Source organism: Artemia sp. Qi Xiang Cuo, chromosome 18 (assembly GCF_049724085.1).
Source record: "Artemia sp. Qi Xiang Cuo chromosome 18, ASM4972408v1, whole genome shotgun sequence".
Classification (NCBI taxonomy): Eukaryota; Metazoa; Arthropoda; class Branchiopoda; order Anostraca; family Artemiidae; genus Artemia; species Artemia sp. Qi Xiang Cuo.
In genome coordinates this window covers 54,768,588-54,781,625 of record NC_142811.1, presented here as the reverse complement: position 1 = coordinate 54,781,625, position 13,038 = coordinate 54,768,588, and the positions used below count along the sequence as shown (strand labels likewise).

Genomic DNA, 13,038 nt, shown 5'->3' with positions numbered 1-13,038 from the left:
CAACTTTGATATATCAAAAATCTGACACGGCTTTATGCTCTGTTGGCCTCAGGCAGCTTAGTGGTAGTGAGGAGTGGTTATCAGGGTTGCCAACTGGACAAATTTTATGTCAAAAGGCCACATTCCCATGTGCTTGGACATAATGACATAAAAGGGCAAAAAAGGACATTTTGTAAATTTATGACATAAAACGAAACATTTCGAAACTGGATATATTTTTGGTAAAAAAAAGTGTCTCTTTTCTACGAAAGTAGTGCTTTTTCGGTATTTTTTTTTTTTTTTAGCATCGAGATTTTGCCAGAGATTTCGTTAGTAAAGTAGGTACTCCTGTACTAAACGGACTCTTTTATATGTTCCAATGCAAACCAGTCACGAAATAGACCGAAACGCGTGATGAAAAACAGGTTTACGCTGGCTTGTGGGATATAAACAAAGGTAAGAATTATATTTAAACTGTTGTTTTTTGGGGTTTTGGGGAGGAAAAAGGTACCTAGGTTAGGTTACATATTTAATATATGCTATGCTTTACCCCCACCCCCTTAATGTGCAAATGTATAACCCAAACTTTTTTATAAACTATTATATATTCATCCTATTTTATTTTATTTCATTAGCATTAACCAAACTTGACTTTTTAGAAGTGCCCATATAATGCACCAGTACCGTTTTTTGTATTGTGGAAAGGCAGTTTGGCCTTCGTCCTTATTAATGTACAATACAAAATTTGGGGTATATATTTGACCATTAGGGGAGGGGGGATAAAGTGAAGTGAAGCAATTTTAGGAATGATATAAGTATTTTAGAATTTTGAAAGAGATTTTCAGAATTGTAAACTGTTTCCTTCTGAGAGGAAAACTAATAATCTAATACCCTTATTCGTCTCAGTTAGAGTTTTGGGAGAGCTATTAGCCGAAGATATTAAGAATAAAAATCTGGAAAAAACCGAACTTGTATCTATAATGAATTCAAGAAATGCCGGTTCAGTTTGAGTCAAAACAAAAATGCATCGACCGGGAATCGAACCCGGGCCGCCCGCGTGGCAGGCGAGCATTCTACCACTGAACCATCGATGCTTATACAAAGTGTTTTGTAAATACGTTGAAACTGAAGAAAACGAGTTTCTACAGAGCCTACAATTTTCTTCACAATTAATGAAGAAAATTGTTATTAGGGCTATTTATAGGGCCATCGCGGGGGAGAAGAGGCGGTACATCCTCAGAAATCTAGTTAGGTCAATATCTACAAAATCATATTACTGTTTCAGTACAAAATTGAATACACCATTGAATGCCTTTTTTTTTGATTATTACGAACATAATAAGCATTGATATTAGAAATGAGTTTAAGCCCCCCCCCCCCTATATCGGGCCATTCAGGGTTAGGTTTAGCCTATATAGGGGGGGGGGCTGAAATTCATTTCCGATAGAAATGCTTATTATATTCGTAATCAGCATAAAAAAGGCATCGAATGGTGTATTCACTTTATTCCTAACTCGGTAATATGATTTCGTAGATATTGACCTCTAGTTAAGTTCCATCATAGATTTATAATTTCGACCATAAATTTAGGAAATATATTTACATATCTTTAAAACCTTATCATTTGGGATTGAGCAAAGTTGTGAAGCTAAAAACAATTTAGTTATACTTTATTTAAGCAGAAGATTTATTTTGCAAGGTTTCGTTTTTATAACACACACATTTTTAAAGGTCATCAAAGGTCATCAAAGGTCAGGACCCTCTAGAGGGAGAAGGAGTGGAGGTAGGTACTTTAAAATACCTTGTCGGGACATACATTGGTCAATATATACCAAATCATATTATTGTTATGACTAAAGCACAGTAGACAGAATATACCAGTAAGCTTATCGCAGATCATTTCTGGTCTTCATGATCAAAAAGCTCCTCCCACTTATTTCTGCATTAGCTTGTTTCTGCATTAGCCTTATTTCCGTTTGTTTCAATGCACTTTGATGGAAACAGTCGGAAACAGACTAACCTGCATTCCAGCTAATCTGACTTCGCCTATGTTTATATCTGCAAAAACGTTCTCTGGAGCACTCGCACCCTTGTCCGGGTTTTTATAATGGGTGAGATAGAGAATGATCATACTGGATAATATATGAACTGTGGACTAAAGTGAATACACCATTCGATGCCTTTTTTTATACTGATTACGAATATAATAAGCACTTCTATCGGAAATGAATTTCAGCCCCCCCCCCTATCTATGCCAATTCAGGGTTAGGTTAGGTATAGCCTATATCGGGGGGGGGGGCTATTCATTTCCGATAGAAATGCTTATTATATTCGTAATCAGCACAAAAAAAGGCATCGAATGGTGTATTCACTTTGTTGAAACTCAATAATATGATTTGGTATACATTGACCCATACTTTAGCCTGTAGACCCATCCCTGAAAGTTTCGTTTTCCCAACCTATTCCCTTTCCAAGATAGCCAAAAGTAGCTAAAGTAGAATTTTACCATAACTTTAAACAATAATAAGTTACTCTTGCATTATGCGGCCCTTTCTAAAAAGTCATGTTTGGTTATTGCTAATGAAATAAAACAAAATAGGATGAAAATAAAATAGTTTAGAAACAAATTTCGACAATATATTTGAACATTAGGGGGTGGGGGTAAAGCATAGCATATATTATTACGTAACCCATCCTAACCTAGGTACCTTCCCCCCTCTAAACCCCCAGAAACAGTTTAAATATCGTATACGCAATGAAAACCAGGCTATGCATTGCATTACTCTATAGCGGTGTCTTGAATTAACCCGTCAAAAACGGGTTTTATCATTGCCTGCTCTATAGTAGTTAACCCGAGAGGCCCGCATAATGCAATAGGACCAATAATAATATATATATATATATATATATATATATATATATATATATATATATATATACATAATTTAATAATACGTCTATGGGTTCCGCTCTGCTCCAATTTTTCTCTGATCAGATCTGTGTGCGTTGAGTTTTTCAAGGGTACGCGGAGATTTGCATGGGTTGAGTATGGAGTTCGTTTGGGTAAGGGTTTTGTATAGGTAAGGTTTTCCTACAATAATAGGTGGTTTTGTCCGGTTATGTTCTGAGAGTTTTGCACGCACCAACCATTATATCTGTAACCGAAATTTGAAAAGCCTTCATTCTTTTGTTCAGGAGAGGAACCTTTTAAGAAATAAAACACGTAAACTTGACGACAGACTAAGCCAAAGTATAATAATAATAATTCACGAAATAACTTTTTGTCAAATTATTTAAAAACCGGATGTAAAGCTTGCGGTAATGGAGAACCACAAAGAAGGTTAATAATAGGAGATTATCTGACAATCGTGTGAAAAATTACCTGATGACACTTTATCAAGCTTAAAGTGATTTCCAATTACCCCAAAGGGTTAAGATCTGGTATTGTCCGATGCATAAGACATCTTGCTGACAAAATCTCCATTTTTTGCCTCTGTGTCTAAACCCTGCAGGGCTTGATCGACTAAGGTGCGAGGCCCGATTGGAATCCTTTTTGCGGGGCCCTCTCTATATATTAAATTGTTAAGCAAAATTCAAATCCAGCATATAAATAAATACATATATATATATATATATATATATATATATATATATATATATATATATATATATATATATATATATATATATATATATATATATATATATATATATGTGTGTGTGTGTGTGTGTGTGTGTGTGTGTGTGTGTGTGTGTGTGTGTGTGTGTGTGTGTGTGTGTGTGTGTGTGTGTGTGTGTGTGTGTGTGTGTGTGTGTGTGTGTGTGTGTGTGTGTGTGTGTGTGTGTGTGTGTGTGTGTGTGTGTGTGTGTGTGTGTGTTTGTGTGTGTGTGTGTGTGTGTGTGTGTGTGTGTGTATTTGTGTTTTTTGTTGTGTGTTTTTTTTTTTTTTGTGTATATATATATATATATATATATATATATATATATATATATATATATATATATATATATATATATATATATATATATATATATATATATATATATATATATATATATATATATATATATATATATATATATATATATATATATATATATATATATATATTGATTTTTTGATAAATTTGTCCAGCTATTTTGAAGCTGAAAACATTACGACTATTTTTGGTTCGAATATCGATTACGTTGAATGAAGCTAAAGTAAAACGTGTTCCAGTTTCGTATTTGTTTGTGGAACTCTATAACAGGCAAATTGTCGATTCAGGAATGCAATTCGACCAAGCAGGTAGCAGTCCCCCAAAAAAATCATCTCTGTTGGATACATTTCCTGAAGGAAAATGGAGGACTCCACGGTGACTACATACAGAGTTGAAGGGTCCCAATGACTTGCAACAAACACTTGCGTAGTTTACGACATCTTTGTAGGTTTTCACTGGGTTTTATGCGTAGGCCGTATCCAGGGAGGGGGGGGGGGGTTACCCGGTTTGAACTCCGCCGGAAATTTTTGACCGAGTCGAAAATAAGTCGAAAATTAGTAAAACCTAGGTAAAAATCAGTAAAATTAGTCGAAAACTGAGTCAAAAATTAGTACCCCCCCCCCAAAAAAAAATCCTGGATCCGCCCTTGGTTTTATGGCACAATTTTTTGGCACCGAAGATTGTGATGGTGTTGTTCTTATAACATGATATTTGTCTTCGGTACTTGTGAACATAATGGTCCACACTCGAGAAGTGAAGTTAGGTCAATCCTAATTAAATATATCAAAATATGATGAAAATATAATACTTTAGAAACAAATTTCGGTTATATATTTGCACATTAGGGGGTGGGGTAAGGTAAAGCGGGTCTGCATGCAAAAATGGGTTAGCTAAAACTATTCTGCATATTATGAAGTTAGAATTGTTTTCTAACTTCACGCTGTTTAACCCACCCCCTAATGTGCAAATATATAGCCAAAATCATATAAGTCCAATATATTCTGCCACCCGTCACTTGTTTTCCACCGAGCGTAAGCTAATTGTCTCTTAACACAGGCATATACCTTATTTACCCTTTTTTCTTCGGCACTTTCATTTTTGACTCGTTCTGATTCTCGCGGTCTTTTAACAGCACAGTTCTTTCTTCTTCACTGTCATTTTTGACACTCTTGATACTTGCTTTAGCGCGTCTGCTAGCCCTAAAATTATTTGATCTTCACTTTTATCCTTGGCAAGTTCTGATTCCTGCTGTTGCTTTTAATTCTCAATGCTGATTTCTTTTGTTTTCGCGGCCGTATATCTTCTAGCCCCGCATTTCTATATTCTATATTTTCATTTTGATTTGTTCTGATCCTCATTGTCGCATGTCTTGTGACCGCATTTTTTTTTTCAATTTCATTTTTAAATCGCTGTGATTCTCACTGCCACTTATATATTAACTGCATATTTCTTTGTTCTTCAATTTCATTTTTGACTTGTTCTAATTGTCGGTTTCGCCAATATTTTAACTACATAGGCTATCTGTTTGATCTTTGTTGTCGTTTATCATTGATCCAGACAAATTTCAGTGAATTTGCCTTAGTTGCTTGGATTGGTTTTGTCACTCTAGGGGGTCTAGATTTTGGGCCGTATCCAGCTTTTTTTTCGGGGGTTGTTTTGCACAAGCATTTTTTTCCCGGAGGGGGTACACAAAAAAAACCTTAAAAACGCATAAAAAATTTGTTTATATCCATTTTTGTTACGTTTTTGCGAGTCAGACGAACATTTCGGGGGGGGGGGGAGGTTCAAACCCCGTAACCCCCCCCCCCCCCTGGAGACGGCCTTGACTAGGTTGTTCATTTGATAGTCCACTTTGTTCATTTTGTTCATAACGCTAGCACTCATTTTGTGCTAGCATTAATTTATGTTTGTATCCCCTGGATATTATGAAACTGCCGAAAATGCCTTTTGAAATTTACATCACCGAATATGGGCACATGAATTTACATATTTCAAAATTTTTGTTCTACAAATGCTTCTAAAACGGTTTTAAAATCTATTTTCCTTGTTCCTTCACTTTCAGTCAGCATGATAGCTAAAATATTTAATCTATCCTGATTTATTGTTGATATCAGGTAGTTTTTTTTTTATTGGTTTTAGCCTGGAAAGTGATCTCTCCCCGGAAGCAACACTTACTGGAATTGTTAAGAACATTTCACAATTTCGAAAACCAATTGTTCATTTTGATGGCGGCGCGGGGCCTTTTCAAACGCGGGGCCCGATTGGGCCCAATCGTTCCAATCATCCTTTTCTGGTCCCGAACCCCTTGTATCGAGGGGGGGGGAGAATATATTTTTCAAAATCTAGAGGGCATTTCTGCTATTTTTCCAATTATTTCAATGGAAATAACAAAAAAAATATTCTACAATAGGAATCCCAAAGAGGTATTTTTCAAAATCTAGGGGAGAGTGACTAAAAATAGGGAGCAAATAGACTCTGACCCTCTTCCTCGTTCTTTCTGTTATTCCAGCTCCATATCTTTGTCTCTAGTCCATCTAGACTCGTATGAGCCTTGATGGGAAACCTTCGAGCTCGCTCCCCTGAGATATTAATATTTTGGTGATTTGTCTCTTTTATTCTATATTTAAAATTTTTTTTAAATCTTTTCCATTATACCTATACCACTTTTTAAAATGGGTTTTTTAGTCGTTTATGAATATTAAGTTGAATTAAAGAGTGATGCATGGCAAAATGCATGGGAACTATATAACTTGGGCTATATATCTACAAAATAGAGGGGCTGGGGGGTTAAGTAAAGTGAAGCGGTTTAGGGAATGATATAAGTAAGTATGTTAGGATTACTTTAATCATTCTTTTCAGCGCTTCCCTTCAGTTTACCTCCAACCCCCAACCCCCAATCTGCAAATATACAACCTAAATTATACAGTTCCCATGTATTTTGCCATATGCCACTCTTTTGTTTCAACTTAATGCCCATAATACAAAATTAACACCTCCAATGACTCCAACGAGCAACGAACAAATTCGTTTGTTTTCTGGGGGGAGGCGGAAGAAACCTGCCCCTCCTCAAAAGTAAAATCCTGAGCAGATACCTGAATCCTGTCTCAACTGATCAGATAAGTAGGCGGTGGCATAGCAGTTTTTAACGCGCATTTCTTGGGATAGAAATAGGACTGCAGGGATAGAAAAAACTGCACTGCAGTTTTTAATGCGCATTTGTTGCTGTAATTAGCCTACATTGTCCAATTGTTGGGATAGAAATAGGTCCTTAGCTAATCAGGGGAACGCCCTGTCTCTTGAATCTAAATTTGTCGTCCAGGACCAAGTCATTTAGAGTCTAAATTATCATTGTACTTGATAATTGATCAAGTACAATGTATAATTTCAAGCAAACCCAACAGTTTAAATATCGTATACGCAATGAAAACCTCGCTATGCATGGCAGTACTCTATAGCGATGTCTTGAATTAACCCGTCAAAAACGGGTTTTTCGTTACTGGTTTCCATTGCAGTATATAAAAGGGTACGTTTAATACAGGAGTACTAAATCCAGTAAACACGCGGGAAAGACCGCATCGAAATCTCAAAGATGCTGTATGAAAAACAGGTCTTCGCTGCCTAGTGAGTTATTCCTCACTCCGTACAAAGAGTTAAACTTTAGTTTTTTGGGGTTGAAGGGGTAAAAAAAGATACCTAGGTTAGGTTACGTATTTCATGCTATGTTTTACCCCCCCCCCCCTAATGTGCAAATATATACCCCAAATTTGTTTCTCAACTGTTATATTTTCATCCTATTTTGTTTTAGTTCATTAGCATTAACGAAAATTCACTTGTCGCGTGTTTACTGGATACTAAACAAGTACCGATATTTATAACCAAATTTAACCTAACCTTAACTTTTATCATCAAAGCTTGCCTAAGACTGACAAAGCTGACTCGCAAAGCTAATTGAATCCAATCAGAGAAAAAGGAATTTCGGACATTCACCGGTGGACGGTTGCCACACATACACCGAATTGCTGATAAATTTGGAAGTATTTGCAAGTTCAGACATGGTCGAAAAATGGCTTACAAATTGAACCCATTTATGTGACAAAAGTATGAACAAGTCGTTGGTTTGAGTAAAATGAGTTAGAAAAGGATCATATTTACTCTTAGCTTGGGATTAATGTTAACAGCAGGAATTGCAGCAAGCGTATCCAGGGAAACTGAATTCTAATCAGTATGAACAAAAATTTTCGCAGCAAAAAATAGATTATATTAAAGCATAATTTGAGCACAATTTAACATATACAAGAAATTGAACTTAAAGGGAGCATACATTATGTTGGTTGAAAAAGACAGAAAGAGCGAACTGAGATCAACATGAACAAACAAATCTTTTCAAAAAAAAGGTATCTCCGCAACCATAAGCTTCCCACTCAAATGACTCAAGAAGTGAAGTTAAGATGATCCTAATGAAATATATTCAAATATAATGAAAGTATAATACTTTCGTAACAAGATTATGGAAACTACAACAGAGAATCATGGAAACCCGGCTGCCCAGAACGCGTTATATTAAATACCTAATCCAACCAACTCTATATATTAAATATTAAACTAAAATATAACTGTATAGTTGTTTATCTCACTCAGACTAAGCTAATTATCTCTGAATGTAGACACGGAAACCGGTTTTACTCAGATCAAAAGCTTGAGTGTGGTTGGGATAACTGACAAGTACCGAATACCAGGTAAGTGTGGGGGATTTTGTTTTAGAGAGTGGCCCTTTCAGGGGGGGGGGGGAGGTGCAACTTTAAAAAAAAAGAAGTAGCGAATCATGTGACAAGTAGGGACTTATAGGAACAATATTAAGAACACCAAAATTTAATGCGGGAGTTGAGGGCCCAAAGGCCCCATACGAACGTGCCTGGCTAAACGATCAATAATCTAACATATATCATCCTTTACCTTCTTCAGAATAAGTTCAAAAAGAAGAGGAAGCAACTAGAATAATTTTTTGATGCACTGAAACTTCTATCGTTCAAACAGCTGCCAGCTGTGATTATAGTTGATTTCCGTTTTCCCAACACACTTCTTGTAGTTGGAACAGTGACAAAATTCAAAGGAGCAATGTATTTCAAGACAGATTATAAACTACTTAATAATATAACGAGGCAGTGGCAGGACATGAAAAAGAAAAAAAATCACGGTACTTGTGTAGAATCCGGTAAGTACATGAGAAGTGAAGTTTCGTTAATGCTAATGAAATAAAAAAAAATAGGATGAAAATATAATAGTTTATGAATAAAATTGGGCTATATATTTGCACATTAGGGGGAGGGGTGGGGGTAAAGCATAGCATATATTAAATACGTAACCTAACCTAACCTAGCTACCTTTTAGTCCCCCTAAACTCCAAACAACTAAAGTTTAAATATAGTTCTCGGAGTGAGAAACCTTTTGTTTATACAGCATCTAGGCATTACCCGGTAAAATGCCTATCTGTTCTCGCAATACGATTCTCTTCTATATACCGCTTTCTATTCAAGTACTGAATTCAATTCCACAAACAGAAAATGACAAGTACCCTTACCCTCGCTGCCGAAAATACTATTTCTAATGGCATTAACTCGATTCCCTACGGCATGCTCTCTCGTGATGATTAGAAAACGAATTAAAAAAATCTTGGAGGATATGCCAAGGGGGTACCCACTTTCCATTTCCTGGTGCACATCCTAAAACGCCACAGTGGCCCCCCTCGGGGTTTATATGCCTCAGCTAGGTAGCACAGAACCTACTGTTTGTCAAGTTTCAACACCCTTTAAATACTGTAGCCAAGGCCATAACAAGGATTTTTTTCGGGGGGGGGGGGGGTTAAAAATAATTATTTCGGGGTGGGGGGGCAAAACACTTTAAAAAACACATCAAAAATTTGTTTTTATACATTTTTGTTGCGTTTTTACAAACAGGACAAACATTTTTTTTTGGGGGGGGGGGTTCAAACCTCCTAACACCCCTTTCCCCCTGGATACGGCCTTGCCTGTAGCTTTAACAATATTCAAACAATAAACTTCAATGAGATTCGTTGCACTCCTTTAGAGCAGACAGATATACTTTTATACTATACCTCATAAGCCGTTCAACATCATGCTAGTAGCCTAAATTATTGGAACTCCCTTCTAAAATTACCCTTAGAAATACATTCCTGCTCCTCTTAACGTGAAATGTTACAAAGCATTTTTTTGTGGGGAGGGGGATTCGTTGCACTCCTTTAGAGCAGACAGATATACTTTTATATTATACCTCATAAGCCGTTCAACATCATGCTAGTAGCCTAAATTATTGGAACTCCCTTCTAAAATTACCCTTAGAAATACATTCCTGCTCCCCTTAACGTGAAATGTTGCAAAGCATTTTTTTTGTGGGGGGGGGGGATTCGTTGCACTCCTTTAAAGCAGACGGATATACCTTTATACTATACCTCATAAGCCGTTCGACATCATGCTAGTAGCCTAAATTATTGGAACTCCCTTCTAAGATTACCCTTAGAAATACATTCCTGCTCCTCTTAACGTGAAATGTTACAAAGCATTTTTTTGTTGGGGGGGGGGGTTAAAAAATTTTCAGCCAAGGAAAGATTCAGTAAACTTGCAAACAAGTGAATTGTATAAACAAAGGTAATTACTAAAATAAAGAAATAAGAGCAAATATTTATCGTTAAATGTTGAGATCCCTAAAGGGGATCTCAACATTTTTTGACTTTGGTACGGGCCCACAGTCCCCTTTTACACACACCTAGGGCTACGGTTATCAAATTATAAAGTAAATTAAAAAGACTGCAAATGTACCCCTGCAGCATCGTTTGCAAATTATTTTTGTGTCGCTGCCCCCTTCCCCAGAATCAGGGTAAAAATGAAGTCAGTCCGCTCACAGCCCCTTATAGTAATAATTTAAGCCTAAATATTTATTTGTATATGTAGAGCCCAATAATCTAAGTTTTTACTCTTTTATTTCTAAAAACATGAAATCTATGAATTAGTAAAAAAAATGTAAAACTTAATTAATTTCAAGTGCAATTTTTTCCTGATCAATGGACCCTTTGACTATGGGACCGTGACTTCCTTCCCATCCTGGGGTCTCGATCCTCCTTGTATAATAACGTAAAGTCAGACATCTCACGGCTCCTTGTAATAATATTTGGTACTCCTATGTTAAACGTACTCTTTTATATACTGCTAGTTTGGTTAATGCTAATGAAATACAATAAAGTATGATGAATATATAATAGTTTAGAAACAAATTTTGGATATATATTTGTACATTAGGGGGGGGGGGTAAAGCATATATTATTACGTAGCCTAACCTAACCTAGGTACCTATTCCCCCCCCCCCCTAAACTCCAAAAAAAAACAACAGTTTAAATATAGTTCTTGCCTTTGTTTATATCCCATAAGCCAGCGTAACCTGTTTTTCATCACGCGTCTCGGTCTATTTCGTGACTGGTTTGCATTGCAGTATATAAAAGAGTCCGCTTAGCATAGGACTACCTAATATTTTGAGCCTAATTTTGTGATTCCCAACGTGGGACGTATGCCCCACAGGTAGGGCATGGCAATATTTTGGTGGGTCATGGGCAGACGTTCACTCTTCGGCTAAATATACTTTAGAGCCTAAATTTAAAAAAAAAAGTTTTTATGTGAATGACGTCACATTCACATGCATTTAAAGAGTAAAAAGATATATGATAGTATGGCAATGACGTCATACATTGTATAAAAAACGTTGAATTCAGACAATATTTTTCATTATTATAAAATACGCGGAGAGGACAACCCGAAAAAAGACACTAAGTTGATGACCTTTTAAGCTTTTTTCATGTAAATACACGTAAAATTTTGAATAACAAAATTTAGATATCACGAGGGGGGGCATCAGGATTTTATAAATGCCTAAGAAGGGCTTGGCTCAAAATTGGTTGGGAGCCACTGGCCTAATTTGGATTATATCTGTAGAGCCTAAATATATAAGTTGGTTCTCTTGCTTTTGTACCTACATTAGATTGAAATCTACGGATTAATAAATCAAATGTAAATATAGTATTTTTATGGACCAACTGAGTCTCGCTGCCAATGAGATTCCACTCCCCCTACCCCAGATTCCACTCCCCGTCCTACCCCAGAGTCAAGATCCTTCAGGTTAAGAAAAAACCTACAGAAGTAGTCAAAATTGTTATAATAGCCTAAATCGCAAATATTTTGGTTTTCTGGAATCCCAAATAATAATAATTATATACTAATTTATAACTGTATGTAGCATTGATAATTGTTAAATATATATATATATATATATATAATAAATAATAATAGTATAATAATTATAACATGTTCAAATCTAATCGACATTTATTGTTCAAAGTAAAATTCATTGAGGCCAACTAAAAAAAAAAGATATAATACCCGTGACCAAATAATGGCTTAAGAAATGTCCCATTATCATTTAGTATAATCATTGTCATGAATTTGCAATATTTGTCCAAAATTTATGCTTTGTAATCAGTAACCATGACCGATCCTTTGACTCAGAAGTCTCAAAGCAACTAGCGACTAATAAAACGTCGCTAAATAAAAAGTTTAAAATTTTTATAAATAATTCTAAATTAAAGTAAAAATAAAAGATCAAGTAAACCAAGCAATGCAAAGCTTTGTTAGAGGAAGAGGAAGAGGACTGTGGCATTCCAAAAGACTTCGTGCCATGTTAAATAAAAAAAAAATATATATATATGGATTTCAGCCCCTGGAACAAAGCACGCTGTATCGATTCATTCAGTCTGTTTGTTCTTATCCTATAGAATTTTTATAGGTAATTGCCATTTTTGTGTTCAATATTGCTCATTGAGACCTATCATACAGTTCGTGGTAACGAACTGTAAGTAAGGAGCGACCCGGCTCAATAGTAACCAAACTCTAAAAACCGTAATTTTGATATCAATAGATACATCAATAGAATCAGATTTTTATGCTGATTTCTATAAGTTTCATTAAGTTTATTCTTGCCCATTGAAAGTTACCTGAGAAAATTTGCCTAATTTTCAAAA

At 35.8% G+C, this 13,038-nt stretch overlaps 1 protein-coding gene and 1 non-coding gene across 4 annotated transcripts in view; both read right to left on the bottom strand.

Moving 5' to 3' along the window:
- The window catches only part of LOC148941659 (protocadherin gamma-B2-like), a 283,199-nt gene that overhangs the window by 244,769 nt on the left and 25,392 nt on the right, over nucleotides 1-13,038 (bottom strand). Inside the window, exon 1 of one of the 3 annotated variants that reach the window (XM_089104432.1) lies at nucleotides 8,913-8,970. The exons of the other annotated variants lie outside the window; for them this stretch is intronic. The gene's annotated coding sequence lies outside the window, so the exon portion shown is untranslated. Of the gene's footprint in view, nucleotides 1-8,912; nucleotides 8,971-13,038 lie in introns of those variants that run through there. 3 annotated transcript variants of the gene reach the window in all.
- On the bottom strand, nucleotides 1,003-1,073 carry TRNAG-GCC (transfer RNA glycine (anticodon GCC)). Its single transcript has one exon. It is a non-coding gene; the product is annotated as a tRNA-Gly (tRNA).